We start from the raw sequence: 21,582 nt of genomic DNA on the forward strand, positions 1-21,582 counted from the left end.
AATCTTATGTGGAAATTTCAAACCACTCCCATTTTTTTACAGCAGCTTACTTGGCAAGTCCCCTGCTTATAACCAAGGTTTCAAGGCCACGTCATCAAATATGATGCAACATCAGCATGCTTTTTGCCAAGGTGTCCAAAACAGCCCAAAAGAAGGTGAAACCAATGGTTGTGCAAAAGGGAGACCCATAGTTGTGCAGCTGATGTTGCATCACATGCTTGGTTGCTTTTAACAATTATTGGTAGTCATTATCAACAATAACAACTTTAAAGTCACAACTATTGATGCAGTGTTGTCAAAAAAATTGGACAATAAATCAACAAGTGTGGGTATTAAATCAACAACTATGGGTTTTAAATCAACAACTACTATCACAACCATTGGAACATGCTTAGGTATTGTGTCCTCTCTCCTATATCAAATTTAATATCACATCCCCATGATCAATGTCTAAAATTGAGGAAGGGTCAGTGACAATGCCATTAAGAGGCATAGTTGTCAATGAATGCATGTGGAGATATTTTGTCAAAAGAGGGGGACAGATTATGTTAGGAGATGACTTCTAATTATGCAAAGAGGCGTGTGGGTATGTAGGGAATGACCAACAATTAATGAAGCATGGTGTTCATGTCTTAGGCCATCCAATATGGCAAGTCAAGTGGGGAAGAAAAATAGTGCCTAACAGTTTTAATATCCCATGACAACCTTCATTAGTGTCCTGCCTATCTGTACTGCAATGGGAGATTTTCAACAGTATATGAATGCCCATCAAAGCATCAAAAAATGGTGCAAAAAAGGGTGCCTTGTCAAAAAGATATGGACTCCCACAAAAGCAAAAAGGATAGAGGAATGTTGTGAGGGAGGGATGTGTAGAAATCTCTCATGGGGTTGCATGGAGAAGTAGCTTGTGGAGCTTTGGAAAACTTTTCTAACATTTTCATTACTAAATGCATCATGGGATCCAACCACAACCAAACCTTACTTGAATTGGTAGGAAGATAAGATCAAAATTTCTTATTGAGGCAGCTATGATAAGAGATCTAGTAAAATAGCGAGTGCACCTTGGCTCTTTGTCCATGGGGAAATATTCAAATAGAAGACATCGTTACTTCTCTTTTCAACCATTTATTTACTAGCTAGGATGGAAATGTATTACTTGAGAGTTAGTTGATTGAGATTTTTTATTATAAAATCAAGGAAGGGCCTTGATCTCGAGTTACAACACTAAAATCATAATTAAAATAGTGAGCCCAAAAGAGCTCACATCAACTCATCAAACCAAGCACCAAAGTTTAAGCTAAAACTATTAAATTATCAGTAATATAAGAGAAATGATTTTTCAAAAACTATTAAAGCACACGGACCAACCATAACACAACTAACTTTAAAACATAACTAAAAATAAAATAGAAAAATAGGAAAGCCTCACACAAGAGCACCGTCATTTAATGGGATTCCAATTAGTCATAAAGGAATCCAAAGACTCCTCCTAGGCCTCTTTGTCATCCACTTTGCATTCCTCGTTCTTGCATTCACTAGCTCCACTTCCTTATTTTTCCACTTTTTTTAAATCTTAGAGCTCCTTGGAACCACTCCCATGACTTCTTTTTTCATTATAGCATTAGTAATATCAATGATAGCATTAAGACCTACTCAAATTTCCCAATTTTTTCTTGATTATTCTCCTCTAGTCTCTCCTTGAACTCAGTCACAATTTTGTTGATGTTCAACTTGATTTTTCAAAGATGGAATCGCAATATTCTCTCTATTATCATTTGTTCTAATTGATTGGTGATTGGTGCCTAAATATACTTATGAAATATTAATATGACTTCAAAATAATATAAATAAATAAATAAAAATGATTTCTAAATTCTTTATTTTTAACTTTGGCTTATTTTTTAAAGAGTAAGATTTTGGTGGACCTAGACCTTGAAAGATACATAGTAGCAATGGTGAAACTAAAATTGAAAATAAATAATATCATATTGATGGAAAAGTGAAATTTTTCATTTTGAGTAATTTTAGTAGCATCTTGTTCTTCTATAAAATAAGATAAAGTACCACAGTGTGAATATCATATTAAAAGTCATTTAGAATTGGTACTTAATAAAATTTGTTTGAGGTGGTGGTGATTAAATTCCTTGTAGTGGGAAATCCAATAGAATGGAATACCAATAGGTTTTGTCACTAGCCTTAGGGATTAAGGAGGATGAATCTTGAATAGATATATAGTCAATGGTATATAAATATGACATTAATTTATTTTTAGGTTTCATTTTTAGTCCAAGTGAATTGGCTAGCAAACCCTGCATAGTAAAGAGTTTTGTAAGGATAATTATTAATTGTACTAATTGTAGCTATTAACCTAGTTAGACTTTTGGGCTCTTGAATAATTGTTCCATTGTGAACAAATTTTAACTATCATTTCCTTGTGCTTGAGTATGAATTGATTCATTTTATATATATTATCTTAAGAATAAGTTCTATGTATGGATTGATTCTAATAATCGTTGGTCATTGTATACAGCAAAAAATGATGATGATAAACTATTGCAAAACCACAAAAGAGCCAACCACAACAAAACCCTAGCTCTACAATAAAGCATTCACCATACACCAATGAAGAAACCTGAGAACATGCAAATCAACAAATAAGATAATAATACCATTCACATGCCAAGTAGGATTTGATCTCCATTGTCTCATATCTCCATTGATCTTGTTTTATAAAATTTTCTTTTAGATTTTGTATGTGTGCACAAGAGCTCAACAAAGAATGGATTGTGGTTATGAAGTCGCTTGATCGCAAGAAGGCTTGATTGCATAAAAGTGTTATATTGTTCGAGTAGGAGTGTGAAAGGAAGAGAGTATCATCTTATATAGAGAACACCTTAAGAAATAAAGGGATAAGATCAAGAGGTGAAAGAATAAATGTTCAGCTAGGATTAAGTGGTAGGTAGCGGAAATAATAAAATAATGAAGAGGGTAGGTAAGATAAATGACATGTGTCATGGAGGGAAAAAGCTAATTAATTAATTAAATAAATAAATATCTATTTAATTAATAGACGATGTTTGACCAATTCAATAAATAAAATATTTATTATATTTAGGGAAAAGATAATTTAGGGGTAAGTGCACAAAGATGGTGGTCAAAAAGGGGGGTATAAGTGGACACTTTTTTTCTGAAATCAAGTGAACCTGAACTTAGAGGCAAAATTTGAAAGTCATCCACTCAAGATATGAAGATAATCAAACAATAAATATTGTATTACTTTGAATCTAGTTTCCAAAATACTAAAAACTTTCAAAATTGGATAACATTAAGGGGGTCAAATCCTTCGCGCACGAAAAAATGACCCTATTTTTTTCTGAAAAACATAACATAGTGTCTAACGTGTGCATCAAAAAATTCATAGTTAGATTTAATATTTTGACAAATCTTTTGGCAAAAAGATAGTTAAGAGTGAGCACTAGAAGATGTGTATTTTTTTGTAATTTTTTGTTGAGTATTTTTTTTTTTATGATTTTTTCAATCAAGCACATCCAGAAAATTCGGTACCTATTCGTGCGTGAAGCATAAGTTGCACTAAACAAATCGAAAATACAATTTTATTTTTTTAAAATTGTAAAGAATCAAGTGCACTACAATAATATTTAAAGTTTTTTAAATTTGGATATGTATATCAAAAGTTATTCAAAAAATGGTGCACCTATATCTGTGAGAACTATGGAGACACTAGTAAAAGAAATTCAATAATAATATGTTATTGTTGTTCAAATTGAAAAGAAATTATATGGTTAGAAATCTCAGAAGATGGGTGAAAATATGGTGGCAATTTTAGAAATACCCACTTTATAAAGTGTAAACCTGATGATGACAAAGTCGATAAACCAAGTTGATAAAATAAAACACGTCAAAAATGAGAGAAATGGAGGGAAATCAAACTTCCAATCCCTATTGTCATTCAGGCCTATTTCCAAGCCTAAACAATCAAAAGCGCGTACAGGGTACTTATGGTTTAAAAAGCGCGTACGGGGTATGTATAGTGTAAGCAGTGTGTACGCGCTTGTTTCCTTATAAATAGCGCGTACATGTTATCTTTACTATAAACAGCGCGTACGCGCTATTGTATAATATGATATTCTATGTATAATATGTGTATATACATCTAACATATGTAATATATAATGTGTATAATATGACATTGTATATATAATATGTTTATATACATATAATATATTAAACATATATATACAAATGTAAGTGTATCGTCTCTCTCTCTCTCTCTCTCTCTCTCTCTCTCTCTCTCTCTCTCTCTCTCTCTCTCCATACCCCATCCCTCTTTCTCTTCTTCTCTCCCTCCATACCCCACTACAACTGTGTTTGCACTTCTATAGAAGTGAGTGAATTTATTTCTTATCTGCAACTTCCTCTTTGATTTTTATCATATATTCTCTCCTAAAAAAATTGACTGATGGATTTTTGTGTGTATATTGAATAGGAGGAATAGGGTTTGAAATTGAACCACGGGTGTATTATCATGACAAACAAGGAAACCTGGAGCAATATTCTTCTTGAATGTGTTTTTAATGAGTAGAGCAGATGTGGAAAATAGTGTCAACAAAGCAACATGATGAGTCAGAGTACCTGCAATATGTTTTTCAAAAGAAAACAACAAGTAGGAAGAGAAAGAGGGAGAGTAACACAAATGATGTCCTATAGAATGATAGTGGTGGGTATGTGAGAGTTCCCATGTTGTTACACAACGCCTGTCACCTAAAGAAATTAAAGTTTGTTTTATGCATGGCAGTGGTAGTATATGATGATCATCACCTGTCAAACAGCTTGGAGCAGTACATACCCATGAAAGAAATCAAGTGTGTAATTCCTATAGTCACAATCAAGATCAGTCTTATAACCTTGCAAATTCAATAAAATCATATGTTTTAGAACTTAGGCAGTACTCTTAGGGTTAGGTCAAGCTCTTACACTTGCTTTTTAGTGAAGCCTCGTTGTTTGTTCGCTTGGAGTCTCGTTGTATGATGTTTTATTCATAACTTTAAATTTAATATATCATTTTATTAGCCCACCATATGACCCCTTAGGTGTCATTAGAGGTTGTATTGTTTCCTAAGAGGTCATATGGTACCATGTGACCCCTTAAGACCCCTCCTCTTTCCCTCCCCCTACTCTCCCCCTCTCCCTCTCTCTCTCTCTCTCTCTCTCTCTCTCTCTCTCTCTCTCCCTTCCTCCATACCCCTTCTTCTCTCCCACCCCCCCTCTTCTCTCTCCCTCCCTCCCTCTACCTCTCTCCCTCTACCTCTCTCCCTCTCTCTACCTTCCCTCCCTCATCTCTCTCTCTCCCTCTCTCTCCCTCTCTCTTTACCTGCAATATGTTTTTCAGAAGAAAACAATAGGTAGGAAGAGAAAGAGGGAGAGTAACACAGATGATGTCCTATAGAATGATAGTGTTGGGTATGCGAGAGTTCCCATGTTGTTACACAATGCCTGTCACCTAAAGAAATTAAAGTTTGTTTTATGCATGGCAATGGTAGTATATGATGATCATCACTTGTCAAACAACTTAGAACGGTACATACCCATGAAAGAAATCAAGTGTGTAATTCCTATAGTCACAATCGAGATCAGTCTTATAACCTTGCAAATTTAATAGCATCATATGTTTTAGAACTTAGGCAGTACTCTTAGGGTTAGGTCAAGCTCTTACACTTGCTTTTTAGTGAAGCCTCGTTGTTTGTTCGATTGGATTCTCATTGTATGATGTTCTATTCATAACTTTAAATTTAATATATCATTTTATTAGCCTACCATATGACCCCTTAGGTGTCATTAGAGGTCGTATTGTTTCCTAAGAGGTCATATGGTATCCTGTCACCCCTTAAGACCCTTTCCTCTTTCGCTCCCCCCTACTCTCCCCCTCTCCCTCTCTCTCTCTCTCTCTCTCTCTCTCTCTCTCTCTCTCTCTCTCTCTCTCTCTCTCTCTCTCTCTCTCCCCATCCTCCATACCCCTTCTTCTCTCCCACCCCCCCTCTTCTCTCTCCCTCTCTCTCCCTCTACCTCTCTCCCTCTCTCTACCTTCCCTCCCCCGTCTCTCTCTCTCCCTCTCTCTCTACCTGCAATATGTTTTTCAGAAGAAAACAACAGGTAGGAAGAGAAAAAGGGAGAGTAACATAAATGATGTCCTGTAGAATGATAATGGTGGGTATGCGAGAGTTCCCATGTTGTTACACAACATCTGTCACCTAAAGAAATTAGAGGTGTCATTAGAGGTCATTAGAGGTCTTATTGTTTCCTAAGAGGTCATATGGTATCCTGTCACCCCTTAAGACCCCTCCTCTTTCCCTCCCCCTACTCTCCCCACTCTCTCTCTCTCTCTCTCTCTCCTCTCTCTCTCTCTCTCTCTCCTCTCTCTCTCTCTCATCTCTCAACTCTCACTCCTACCTTCCCCTCCCCCTCTTCTCTCCCTCTCTCCCTCCCTCTACCTCTCCCTTCCCCCCATGTTCTCTCCCTCTCTCCCTCTCTCCCTCTCTCTCCCTCTCCCCTCTCCTCTCCCTCTCTCCCTCTCTCCCTCTCTCTCTCCCTCTCTCTCCCTCTCCCCTCCCCTCTCCTCTCCCTCTTCCCACCCTCTCTCTCTCTCTCTCTCTCTCTCTCTCTCTCTCTCTCTCTCTCTCTCTCTCTCTCTCTCTCTCTCTCTCTCTCTCTCTCTCTCTCTCTCTCTCTCTCTCTCTCTCTCTCTCTCTCTCTATACTTCCCTCTACCTCTCCCTTCCCCCCATGTTCTCTCCCTCTCTCCCTCTCTCTCCCTCTCCCCTCCTCCTCTCTCTCCCTCTCCCCCTCTCCTCTCCCTCTCTCCCTCTCTCTCCCTCTCCCCTCTCCTCTCCCTCTCTCTACCTTCCCTCCCTCGTCTCTCTCTCTCTCCCTCTCTCTCCCTCCCTCTCCTCTCCCTCTCCCACCCCCTCCTCTCTCTCTCTCTCTCTCTCTCTCTCTCTCTCTCTCTCTCTCTCTCTCTCTCTCTCTCTCTCTCTCTCTCTCTCTCTCCCTCCCTCTCCCTCCCTCCCTCTCCCTCCTTCCTTCTCTCCCTCTCTCTCTCCCTCTCCTCTCTCTCCCTTCCCCACTCTTCTATCCCTCTCTCCCTCTCCCTTCCTCCATACCCCTTCTTCTCTCCCACCCCCCCTCTTCTCTTTGTCTCTCTCTCTCTGTCTCTCTCCCTCCCTCTACCTCTCTCAAGAGCACGTACGAGGTACTGAAACTATTAGTTCCCTACCTTGCCATAACTTTTTTAAGGCTTAGTAGCGCGTACGCGGGACTTATTACTCATAAGCCCGTAAGGGTACTATTCCCATTATTCGATACCCTGCGATAACATTTTTAGGCTTAGTAGCATGTACGCAGTACTTGTCAACCTAGAATGGGAAAAAAGAATACCATTGGGCTTGTCAACATTTTATGGTCTAACAGCGCATACGCGGTTATCAATGTAGCACGTACGCGGTTTATAAACATAGTTTTAGTTGCCCAAGAGCCTCAACAACCTCAAAAGAAGTTTTTGAGGTTGTTGAAGGCCCCACTGGAACTATGTCTACACTTCTATCACTGTTGTATGCATAAAAGAAAGTGATTTTTTTGTTTTTGCATGATTTCAAATGATTGAATTGTTGTGTTTAGTAGTTTTTTGTTTTTGCATGGTTTCAAATGATTGAATTGTGATTGTTTAATAGTTTGATTCCAAAAAATAGTGATAAGATGCATATTTATGGTTATTTGTTTATTTATGAACTTTTCTTTACATTATATGTAATATGATTCTATTTAGGTCAACCGATCTCAACCATGGGAAAGAACAAGCGAGGAACGATGGAACAACGAGAGGCTCAAAAGGAAAGACAAAGGCAACATATGAAGAAATTGCGTGACATAAGAACAATAGGAGAAGAAGTTATGTCAACCTCAACATCTCAATTTGATTTACCAAATGAATATAATGCACCTAATGCAATTGAAGAAGAAACATTTGATAATTTACCGTTTGAACCTAATGCAATTGAAGAAGAAACATTTGATAATTTACTGTTTGAACCTAATGCAATTGAAGAAGAAACATTTGATAATTTACCATTTGAACCTAATGCAATTGAAGAAGATACCGCATTGAATAATCAATTAAATGATGAACATATTACACCTTCTCTACTTGATGAATTAAATGTACATAATGCACCGATGTTAACACCTCCTAGAATCATTCGTTGGAAACCAAAGTATCTAATTGACATTGATGAGAATAAATTGAAGTCAATGCCCAATAAAATGAATGAACAAAATTATAGGAGAATGGTTAAAAGAATATGGCAAAACTATTTTTAAAACTTAAATCAAACCGCAAGATGTCAATTAATTGTTCAAACGATTAAAAATTTGAATTTTAGAGAGACAATGAAAATTCTAGGCCTAAGATCATCTAAAAGTAATAGTGAAAGAACTATTGTCAGAAATCTATTTGATGCATATCAATATATTGGTTCGAAATCACGTAGTAAAGATTCTAATGCTACTCGACGTGTCATTACATTAACCATAATGAGCAAGAAAATTAAAAAAGATCGTTTGATAAGAAAAACAAGTCATTAAACGTTAGTAGAACAACATTAAGTAAAGCATTAAAGAGACGAGAACAAATAGAGGAACCTAACAATAATTCTCTTTGGGCATTCTCGGGTAGACTACCATGCAAAGACAAGGTTGTTGTAGATGCACTAAAAACATTAATTGAAAATTTTTGGCGTGACAACACAAGAGTATTGTCCAACCAAAGAGATGTTGTTAGAAGGTGAATTGGGTCTAAAAATCGTGAGCCACACATTGCGAAACACTATTTGGATATGACTCAAACTAAATTTTATGAAAGATTCCTTCAAAAGTTTTCTCAAATAAAAATTTCTCAAAGATTTTTTGAAATGGCAAAACCTTTTTATATTAAGATTAATCATGTACGCACCACGTGTTGTTGTAGGATGCATATTGAATTTTCCATGCATTATGATATTTTTCGTCATATTTGTTCTACTTTGCACACTAACGATGTTTTGCAGGAATGTAATATACAAGCACCTCCTAAGTCGACAAGAGAATGTATTTCAAGTGTGTTATGTAATAGACATGATGGTTGCATTTATTATAATATTCCTTGTTTGGAAGGTTCTTGTGCTATATGTGGTGGTTTGCAATGTTTACCAAGATGCATACATTTGGAGAGCACACATGAAATTGGTACAAAACTAGTTTCTTTCGAAAAATACAAGACAGTCACATATGGAGTTAAATATGGAAAAGATTTGAAGAGATGTGAGCTAGTGAAAAATGATATATGTGTAGCTCAATTTATGAAAATGTTTCAAGAGAAACTAGTTTATGAGTACATAATGCATACACATAGAGCTCGATGGTTAGATGAGCAATTCAAGTTGTGTAAGGAAACATTTCCTCTTGGCACCATTGTCTCTATCATTGATTTCGCTGAAAATTATACACTACAACCTTAAAATGAAGTGCAATCCATGTATTATCACTCTACACAAGTTTCTATTTTTGTACACATAGCATTCATGCATGCAGATGATAGCACAGAGGAGGATAGAAAGGTTGTAAGAGAGTATCACTTCTACATAAGTGATGATCATACTCATTCATCGGAGTTTGTACAAGGATGCTTTAAAGTTTTCTATGATAGTTAAGGGAAAGGAACATACGATATAACCGACACTTAATATGGTCAGATAATTGCACCGCACAATTCAAGAATGCAAGGATGTTTTATTGGCTGACAAGGATGCATGTGACAAGTGGTGTACAACATTTTTGGAATTTCACTAAGGCTGGACATGGTAAGGGAGAGCATGATGGTGCAGGAGCATGTGTGAAAAGAGCCCTAGCCAAGGAAGAATTGAAGTACGAAGGTGGTGCTAAGTTGGTAGATGCAAAAACAATTGTGTGATGGTGTAAGTCTACAATGGGTTCAGGTAATCTAGGTATGTCATTGGTTCGTAGATATTTTTGGTTGACTACTGAATCTAACATTGAAAACTAAGATCAAGTGATATGCACTCATTTATGAGTTCAAATTCAAGTTCACTTTAAATTTATACGAGACGGATGGTATGTTTTTGCTCTTCATGCATGTATTGTTTGTGGGAAGAATGTGAATCAGAAGAGTGAGTTGAAAAATGGTCTTGTATATCGTTGGTTCCCATTGATTCATATCAAATTCCCAAAGCACTACAATTGAGCTAGATGGAGACATCAACGGATTTTGACCATGTATCTGACCTAGTGGATTCAGGTGATTTTTTGAGTTAATTTTTTTGCAAGTATTCTTTTTGGTTCATTTTGTTGTACATCATACTTTATTTTTGGTATTAATTAACACTTTATAAAATGCAGGTCATGTGTATGTAGTTCTTGCAGAAGAGAAAAATGAAGAAGGAACAGATTACTATTTGTGTCGTCATGTTGAGCCTAAAAGAAAATTGACAACCACAATCATTGATGGAGAGGGTATTGAGTACCCAATAGGGTCTGTTGTCATGATAGGAACATGGCTTCGGAGATACCCTATCAAGAATTATGATGTTTGGTTGTTCCAGGACTTTGAAACACACAGACGTATTCTTCATTTCTCTAACCTTGTTGTTGCAATAAATATTCATTTGATGAAGTATCGCGGTAGACCTCATAACAAGATTTTATGGAAAGTTTGTGAATCTGACCACGAGGTAATACTTGACACAATACGGGTTAGAGCCAATCTTGAAGGCTCACTTGATTGATTCTACGGTTCAGAGTAGAATGATTTTGAGAATTTTGTATAAATCGTCGACGAATTGTTCTATATTCATTTTTTGTATATATAAATGCCCATGAGCTGATTTTTACATGTTTAGGGGTATAATTTTGTATATTTAAGTGGCAATGAGATGATTTGTACATATGTACATGCCAAATTTTGTATATTAAAATGGCGATGAGCTGAATCGCACATATTGTAATGCCAAATTTTGTATAAAAGCCCATGAGATGATTTGTATATTAAAATGGCGATGAGTTGAATCACACATATTGTAATACAAAATTTTGTATAAAAGCCCATGAGATGATTTGTAAGACATTTTTTTGTATAATCAAATAGCCAAGAGCTGATTTGACCATATTTAGAGGCAAATTTTTGAATAATATGTGACAATGTTTTTTGACTATTTTGTGTGTCAATGTTTTGTGACTATGTTTTGAGTATATGTGATGTGTCCCTGGTCAATCATGAGCATTCTTGATTCTTGTATAATCATGGATAATTATTTGAGTCATTATCGAGTCATAGGGGTCATAGATTGAGACTAGATACAATTTGAGCAAAAATTGTCATTGTTGTCAAAAAAAATTGTCAAAAAAGTTGTCAAGCAACTTCTACATTGCATCGGTAGGGTATGACTCTCGACGTTCTGGTGCTTTGGGATGCATGAAAGGGACATGCCTAGCATAAACCTACCCACCCGAACACGCTCATGATGTCGGTTTGTGCACATGAGGAACATAATCAATTCTAGCCAATCTTGCAACTTTTCTTTGCAAGCAACTGACGGTTTTTTGAGCAGGCGAAAAAATGCTACTAATTGAAAATGGCTCCGATTCGTCGAAAACCGAGATAGGCCATTGTAGAGGAGCCTTAAGAGATCGCACCAGTAGGGTATGACTCTCGACGTTCTAGTGCTTTGGGATGCACGATAGGGCCATGACTAGCATAAACCTACCCACCCGGACATGCTCACAATGTCGATTTGTGCACACGAGGAACATAATCAATTCTAGCCAATCTTGCAACTTTTCCTTGCAAGCAACTAACAGTTTTTTGAGCAGGCGAAAAAATGCTACTAATTGAAAATGGCTCCGAGTTGTCGAAAACTGAGATAGGCCATTGTAGAAAAGCCTCACGCGACCCCAAGGAATCAAATAGATCGAACATGTGTGTCATGGATTGGAAGAAACAATCCGTCAAATTTTGACAATTTTTTGGACTCAGGGCACTTGAGAGATCGCACCAGTAGGGTATGACTCTCGACGTTCTGGTGCTTTGGGATGCATGACAGGGCCATGCCTAGCGTAAACCTGCCCACCCGGACATTCTCATGATGTCAGTTTGTGCACATGAGGAACAAAATTTGACCATTGTGAGCGTGAGGGTGCTCTTGCACCAAACACATTGTTGTTTATATTCATATTGTCGATTTTTGTTGTTTATATTCATATTGTTAATTACATATGCAAATATTCATTTAAATTTATAAAAGGGCAGCCACCAAATACAGTGAATACACAATAATGAACTGAATACAAGGAGTTTTGTAGGGTTAATTCAACATTTTAGAAATTTTATCAAATCATATTCCACGATTGCAATGCTTTATATCATATATTTTTGTTGTTTATATTCATATTGTTGATTACATATGCAAATATTCATTTAAATTTATAAAAGGACAACCACAAAATACAACGAATACAAAATAATAAACTCATTACACATTTATTGGATCAAATATCGATATTCATATATATATAAAAAGGCATGTTTGTCAAGTCAATACAAGTATTACAAAAATGTGGCATATGCCATGTCCAAATCGATATACAATAAAAATATAGAATATATCTACATGTATTGGTCATTCTATGACCAAAACTAACACTATATGATCCTAAACTTGTGGTGGATCATCAAAATCAAGCCTCTTCGGTGCAGTACGCGGCTCTGTAGATGGTTGCAAAACCACAATTCAAAAGCCAAGTTAGAATTCTTTTGTAGAAAATAGTTCACAATTAACATCATAACTATGCATTTAACTTTAATTCCTTTGCAATTGAAATGTAGATTACCTCACCGGTTGATCCAGGAGCTAATGTCTTTGCTCTCCTGTCCTTGTCACTCTTAGGATTTCTCTTGAAGACATACTTAAATTGATCCACGTTATGGTCATACCGCGAAGGAGTCTATTGTAGATTAAATGTACAATTAATACAATGTACTAACATAAATATATCAAAAACACTTAAAAGCTATAATATAGAGAACAATGACATACCTATGCCTGAGATGCTTCTCCAATGGGCTGAGGATGGCTCACCATCGATGTAGAAACTAACGCTATTACCTATACAAAAAATGTACAAAGATTAAATACAATTAATATAATGATAAGTATTGAAGGTTGAAAACAATTAATTTTACATATCAAACAAAAATGTACCGGATCCTGAGATGCTTCTCCAGTGCAAGGAGGAGGGTTTTCCATTGACGAAATAGGTATGGATATTTCCTGTATGAAAAAATTATAAGATTATAATATATCAAAATTTCACATGTACGCGTGCATATAATCATGAAATCAAGAAAATAAAGTAGAGATACATACCTTTGCCCTCTCTTGATCCACGGGTGAATCAGGTGCATTCAACATATCCACAAAGCTCAATGGTCGTTGTACATGTAAAATAGACAAAAAAACACTAATCAATCTACAAACCCCAACTAATACTTTATTTCAACATTTTCAAACAATTGTACAACTAAAAATGTGTTCAATTACCTTCTTCACACGTTTTGTTGTCTTCGAGGAATTCTTTTTCTTAGGATGAGCCCTAGATGCGGAGGGGGTACCCTAAAAACACAAAATTAACATGAGATATTAGTACAGATAATAAATTAAACATAATTTTAAAAATCTAAAATGAAATGACTTGCATATTCCATCAAAACAATACATAAAAAGAGTTGTACAAAATATGATACCATATAGCCTTGTAGGCCAAAATCGATCGCTGAGAGCGCGATGTCATCAATCTGGGACATTTCGTCCCCTGTCAACACCTACAAACCAGAAATTGGACCAAGCATTAAAGATAGTTAGTATATCTTGTATTTTTTTGAATTCAAAGTGTACTATTATATTTTAACATGTTACAAAATTTATACCTCAGGCATCGAAGTTGCAGCTATGGTAACTGGGGGAGGTATATGGGATACTGTTGTTGCATCCTGAAATGCATATTACTTGTCTCAATTTAAATCGATGTATAAATGAAAATTCATTTATGTAATTACAAATTTAAAGTGAGTGATAAATAAAATGTTATGAATTCAAATCAACAAACCTATGTCTGTGGCTCATGGGCAAACACCATGTCCATCAACTCATCTGTCAGCGCGACATCCTCAACCATGTGAGCCTAACATCTACAACCGCAAATAGTGCACAGATGATATGAGTATCCATCTGCACCGACTACATCATCTATCCCTGAGCATATCCCCGAGCAACTGACACACATATGCTCGATGGGCTCTTTGTCGCCCTCTAATGGCTCATCATCCAATACAATACAGTGTGCTAATGATGTCCCATGCTGGATGATGGCACCAGTCGATGTTGTGGCCGCCTGAAGAGTTTGTAGCTCCATTGACTCTTTCAGCTCTAATGGGACAGCCTGATGCACCTTGGGTTTGGGTGCTAGGGGGTGGCGACTCTCCGCGGCTAATCGCCTATGGGCTCCAAATCTATCTTGGGCAGAGCCACCACCTCTACCATGAAACTCTCTCATGTCAAAATAGTTTGGCCGCACATTGAGCACAAACTCACAATATATTTTTCTCAAAAAATATAATGGCACCTCATAATTGTTACAAGGTGGATCATCAAAGACCATCCACCACCTCTGCCAAAAAAGATTCTTCATCTGCACATTGGTACACCAATGTATAGGAAACCTCTTTGCATTAAGAGGTAATGACTGACCAATTTTGGGATCAACAAAAAGGGCACATATTTCTTGTTTAGAAATATTTTTGTTTTTTACTCCATCGTATGATAGCCCATTGGCATAGAATTGATGACACTTATCCTTAAAGCTTCCCCATTTGGTAATTTTTGTGGAAACAGCTATGGCACCACTAGCTAATATTTCTAGGCTAGTGGCGAGGGATTGATGATGGTCAAGTTTAGAATTTTTCAATTTTACAATCAATCTATTGATTTTAGACGTATTTTGTCCTAACTGATTAATTAATTCTTCTTGTGTTTCGGTTGTGCGGTCAAAAGGAGGAATTGGGGGTTGTTCTTGTGTGTTTTTAGGAGGTGCATTTGGTTGTTTTTGTGGGTTTTCAGGAGGTGCATTTGGTTGTTCCTATTCTGGATTAGAAGAATCTGGTTTTTGAAACAAAAAATGAAAAAATCTAATCAAAATTAATGAAATTAAATTCAAAATGTAAAACAAATTGCATAAACCAGAAAGAAAGACAAAAATAAACAAAAACTAACCTTGATCCATAGCCTGGAGGACAAATTTAGCACCCCGTTCGCGGTTTAGGTTAGAAAATGGAGAAAAAACGAAGTAAAAAATGTGCTTTATGCATAAATGAGACCCAAATTTTTTTTTTTTACTTTTTTTACCAGGCACCACGTATGCTGTTTTATTTGGATTATTAGCGCGTACGTGCTCATTTTCCTATAAGCAGCATGTATGCGCTAATTTTCCTAGGCATAGCGCGTACGTGCTCATTTTCCTAAAAGCAGCACGTACGCGCTACCTTCTTTAGGCTCGGGAAGAAAAAACCTAAGCACATAGGTGGGAATTTGAAATTTTAAAACCGCGTACGTGCTGCCTATTTTTCCAAGATTTTTTTGGGTGGTGCCCACTTTTCTGACCACCATCTTTGTGCACACGCCTTTAGATACATAAAAATATTTATTTAAATAGCGAAAGGCTAGAAAAGGATGAATGAATTAATTAAATAATTAAAAACCTATTTAATTAATAAAATTCTAAGGATAAAATAATTGAATAAATAATGATGAGAGGACAATTTTAGGTGTCTACACTTTGTACCTCTTTGAGACAATACAACTTGTCATGTTGGCTCAAAGAAGATAAGATAACGGGAGCGATATGCCCCCTCGAGAGTTAGGATGAAAATTGCTGAAAATATTGCAGACAATTTCTTGATAAGAAAGAAAGGGTAGAAAGGTGAAGGAGAGAGTGACAAGGGCACGTGGGTGAAAACTGACTCAAGCAGGATCAATGGGAAGTGGGAGACTGACACGATGGAATAGGGTTAGACAATCTATATAGACAGGCCATAGGGAAAAACATCCTCATTTGCATCCACAACACTTAGGAGATCAGAGCATAGTAGAGCACATAGAGAGCTTAGAGAGTAGTCAATAGTCTAGGAAAGATGGTTGAGAGAGTACATTGATTCGATTGCGTCCAATGGCTTGAGAGGATAGATGACATGGGTGAGTCGGTAAGTACGTCAACCTTGTGTAGTACTTTTTCATTTATGATGCATTTATTGCACTTTATAGGTTAGAAAACAATAACACGGAATCGGTAAAAAATTTCTTCAATGTGTCTAGGTCATGTTAGGGCATGTCTGTGATGTGCAAACGTGTATGCATGTGTCTATGTATCTAATCTCATCTATGTGTCATTTATGAGCATTTGTATCATAGAGATGCGTCTAGGTTATAGGATTGTGCATGTGTAGCATGGGCAATTTTATGATGAACAATGTCGCATATGTTGGTAAAGAACATTTAAGTTGTATAGGTGTGTATAGGTTGGATAAAACTGCATTTAGGTTTCTAAAACATATTTATGTGAATAAAATCATATTAATGTCTTAGAAGGCCAAAATTGACAATTTTGCGATGAACATATGTTGTCAATTGGATAAGTTGTTGAAAGGACTCACTCAACAAGTGCCATAGGAAATACAAAGTTAGAGCTAGGCTAGAATCGACAACCATGTGATAGACAAGTATCACCAATTGGATAAGTTGCTGAGAGGATTCACTCAACAGGTGCCCTAAAGCAACTAGGTTTTCTAAGCTGAATATAGGATAAGTCATCGAATTGATAAAATTCGGCGAGTGCTCTAGCAAGATAGGATCAAGTGCAATATGATAAACATATACACTAGGATGCAGAATTATGTGATAGACATAAGCACTAGGATAGAATGTGATGAGTAGCGCCATGTGATAGACATAGGTACCACTAAGCTAGGATAGGATAAAATAAGAAGCACTTTGTGATGAACATAAGTACTACTAGAATTAACATAATTGGTTTGATTGAATGCAGGAGTAACTACCTCAAATAGAGTCATGAGAGAGATTCTCGATGACTTGGCAACTATGACCAGAGCTTACTGTTGGGGATCATGTTGTGATCGAGGCTATGTGATTGTGACACATCATGTATATGCCTAAGATTCAAGTGAACGTGGGACTGTTGACTGCTCTTGCATAGAGATGGTACTTTGAGACATGTACATTTCATTTTTCAAGTTACAAGATGTCAGACACTTTAGAGGATGTCTACAGGATTCTATGGATACTCATACATGGAGAGCTAGTCATGTATGGCAGGGAGGGGGATACAGATGCACTACGATGATTCTTTAGAGACCCAAAGCTAGAGCTGGCGAGTAGACACTTGAGCTGGGAGGTTATGTACACAAGTGGGTACACATTGGCAATGGCAGTGGGAGGGGTGATCAGCAGGTTCCTATGTCCTAACAAGGCTACACGCAGATTGGTGATAGGGTGGGGTAGGGCACTAGAGATCATGGTTACATAGAGGACTAGGTTTGCATGGGGGCCATGCATTTTAGCACACTTATACCATGAGCTCCATCAATTTGTGTACCTCAATGGTTGTGGTTTAGGATGCGGGGTTGCATTGCTACAAGTCTGGACCTATGAGCAAATTGCAGAGGTGACGCCTATTCATTTTAGATTCATAAGTCACAATCAAGCCTATGTATATTTGTATAGCATGATCACTTCCCACCATGGATTGGGAAGCTAGAGTATTAGCGGCAACTATTTGATGATATGGATAGTGTTACATGGAGGCTATATTTAGATTGTGAGGCATGGGAGGAGGATGCTACAGAGTTACCATTTTGTTTCCACAGTAGGTATCTCATCGGGCAGGCTCCCTACATCTTGGATAGACATTTGATTGACAAAGTGATTAGACAGTTCAACAGAGTACAGTAGACGCCACAGGGATTAGGAGAGTTTGCACGTACAGTCAGAGAGAAAGTCCATTGGGGGCCAATTTTGTCATATGATGTAGCTCTCACACAATTCAGGAGATGGTTTCAATGCCACGGTATATATTACTAGATGTGGCTGAGGTAGGTATGACAGAGAAGTATGCATTCTATTTTGCATCACATTTATTTCCACGATTGACATGCCCAAGGGAGCCAACGCCAAGTTTGCATGAGGAGGAGGATGATGAGGACGGGGGCAGATGGCGGAGACAATGGATGAAAGGAGTGTCCAGAAGGGTTGTTAGGGGTCGAGAAGGATGGAGAGATGGAGAGTGGGGAGAGAGAGCCCAGGGTGGAGAGGGGGAGGGAGGTAGACCACCGAGGCCACAGTGAGGGAGAGGGGAACAACCACTACATGTTGCACCTCAAGTACGAGTATAGGGTGTACTAGGATAGGAGGGGCAAGGATAGGAGGGGAAGGATAGGCCTATGTAGGATGCCAAAGAGAAGGTTGAACAGGAGGAGGGAGGAGAAAGAGGCAATGAGGAGGAGGATGATCTCCTTATTCTTAGAGAGCTTACATAGGGCCACGCCAATGAGATCAATAATCTCGAGAGAGAGGTGACTTGATTGGGGCGACAGATCAGGGACGTGCAATATGAGAGAGACCAAGTCATCTAGCAATATACAGTCATAGAGGAGGCTCTCAGGATAGCTCGGTCTAGTCTAGGAGGTGATACATCTTCTGGCTTCACCTATTGCATTCAAGCAGGGAAGGAGATAGAGTATTGGAGGAACCTATACATGGCAGTGGTTCCTCCTGATCTTAGAGAAGGTGGCTACATATGAGCCTCCAAATCCACTAGTTTAGGACAAGAGAGACGGAGAGAATCTAGTGGTGGGTTTATAGGTCCTCCACCACCACCAATAGTAGGGTCCACAGGTGGGGGAAAGCGAGATGATCCAGGGGCTGGGCGGTCAAGTGCTCAAATTTCGTCGAGGCATTTCGGCTCCAAGGGAGGGTCTTCATCATAACTCTCTTGGGTCTAGTTTTCTATCAGTTCTAGTATATGATGATGTAGACACCTTCACGTGATTTTGTAGCCATATGAGTTTTGACATCATTGTATCATGACACTTATATATATATATATAAGATGACCTATTCCTTGCGATAGTTATATACATGCGTTCCTACATGATGCATTTACTTTATGATGTTTTGATATGCTTCATGATATGCTTTATGTTCTATTATGATGATGCCATTTATTTTTTTATGTAATTCCTATATGATGACCATGATGATAATGGAATGCAATTTATGTACATGATGTAGTGCATTATATTTTGTACTTTTTATGTTTGTATGATGCAAATGTATATGCATTAATGCAAATGGATGATGCTTATATGATGATTATGATGATATGCAAATGAATGATATATGAAAGATGTGATGCTATTATAATTTCTATATGCATGCAATAAGATGTGCTAACATGTGGTGATGCAGATTAACATTACATGAGATACAAATATTTTTGGTGTATCATAATACTCAATCATGTGATAGCGGACTACATGGGACTTGGGACAAGACTATGGAAGACAAAATGGATAAAAGGGATGAAAGGTAGAAGATATGGAAGTGAAAGAGCTTCTTGTGCTATTATCATTATTGAGATTTATTATGGCAAATGGGTTATGACCATCCAAGTATAGGTTCGACCTAGAAAGTCATTGTACCTATTTGCATGGAGATCAGATAGTCACAAACAAGGAATACCCCAGTTCACACTAGACTTGTAGTGTCCTCATATCCTTGGACAAGTCATAGTATTACTAAGACACAATCCACAAGCAACAAAATAGGTGAGCATGCCCCATCCTCGCCTTTCTAGTCAAAGACATCCTAGAGATAGAATATCTAGTCAAAGACATCCTTGGAAACCTAAAAGACATGTCACTGCAAAAGATGAAATCAAAAGAAAACCAAGGACTTGACACCAATATTCATTGAATTCCTCAAGTTATTAGTGTTTCTTGCCACATATGTTATATTTTTTGATCTCATCACAATGGTGTTATCTTGATAAAGAATAGATAAATGCTAAAAAATCACGGTGTAGTCAAAGTCTACCAAAAGATTGATTTTGTTAAAAGCTCACTGTTGCTTGCATCTCATTTGTAACTGAGTAAATCCATGAAACTGGTACTTTATTATGAAAAAGAACAAAACTTTATTGCGGATTGGCGATACAAGTGATCTTTATTGCGAATTGTGTGTGAAAAGGAGGGATGAAAAGGTGATTCTCCTCAAAATATGTGATACTTAGGGTTCCACTTCCATCACTAGATTAAGGATATTGCCCCTAGTTACATATTGGACCTGATTTATTATGGGTAAAGGGAAAGGATGAAAGGTTTATTATGGATGGCGAACCAATCTTAGGTAGATCAATAACAAGCCATGATGAGAATGGGTCAATTTATTGTGGAATGATAGGTTGTGAGTGTGTGCAAAGTGAAAAGGAGAGATTACATCTTGAAGGAGGAAGGAGCAAAGTCTCTACATATGGTGCCAGTAACCCAATTTTCACCATGGTACTTGCCCAAGCTGCCACCGAAGTGGTTTTCACCATTGGAAAATTTTATTTTTCTTTACTATTTTCAATTTTTCAATTTTTTTGTGTCACAAGGTGCTTGTTTGTCAAGTTTTCACCAAGTAACATTTTTTTGTTTATTATTTGATTTTTTTGTATTTTTTATATTTTTTTGAATTTTTTGTGTTTCTGATTAGGATACTCTCAAAAACTATGTTTAAAACCTGTGAAGGTGCATGTTGTTGATAGGATCCTCTAAAGGTTCTCCATCTGGTGTTGAGAGATAATATGCACCTAATCTATATATTGTGGTGATGGCATAAGGGCCAAGCCAATTTGGTTCAAACTTACCATTTTTCTCTCTATCTTGTTGATTCCTAGGATTTTCTCTAAGGATCAAGTCACCCACCTCAAATGTGTGAGGTTGTAATTTGTGATTACAGTTACATCATTCTCTAACTCAATGATGTGTTGCTCCCTTGATTGTCTTCATTGATGAAAGAACTAAGGTAGAACTACTAATGTATGAATTACGTAGGCCCATATACAAGTCACCTAATGAAGTTTGGGCATCCCTGATAACAAATTCCTTCAAGGTAGTTCTATTAAAGGTCCATTGATGTGATGTATTTCCAAAAGGGGATTAATTCACCTGGAACAAATGGATGAGGGATGAAGGCTTATGATTGCAAAAGAAGTGAAAGTAGCATGGTATGATGGAGACTTAAGATCAACAAGTGTATATTTTGACTTGAAATTTTAGAACTTTTGCCCCTAGTTATTTTGTTATTAGAGGAAATCAACTCTTGCTCTTTTTTCTTCATAAGATTTTTATCCT

The sequence above is a fragment of the Cryptomeria japonica genome, chromosome 11, assembly GCF_030272615.1.
Source record: "Cryptomeria japonica chromosome 11, Sugi_1.0, whole genome shotgun sequence".
Lineage (NCBI taxonomy): Eukaryota > Viridiplantae > Streptophyta > Pinopsida > Cupressales > Cupressaceae > Cryptomeria > Cryptomeria japonica.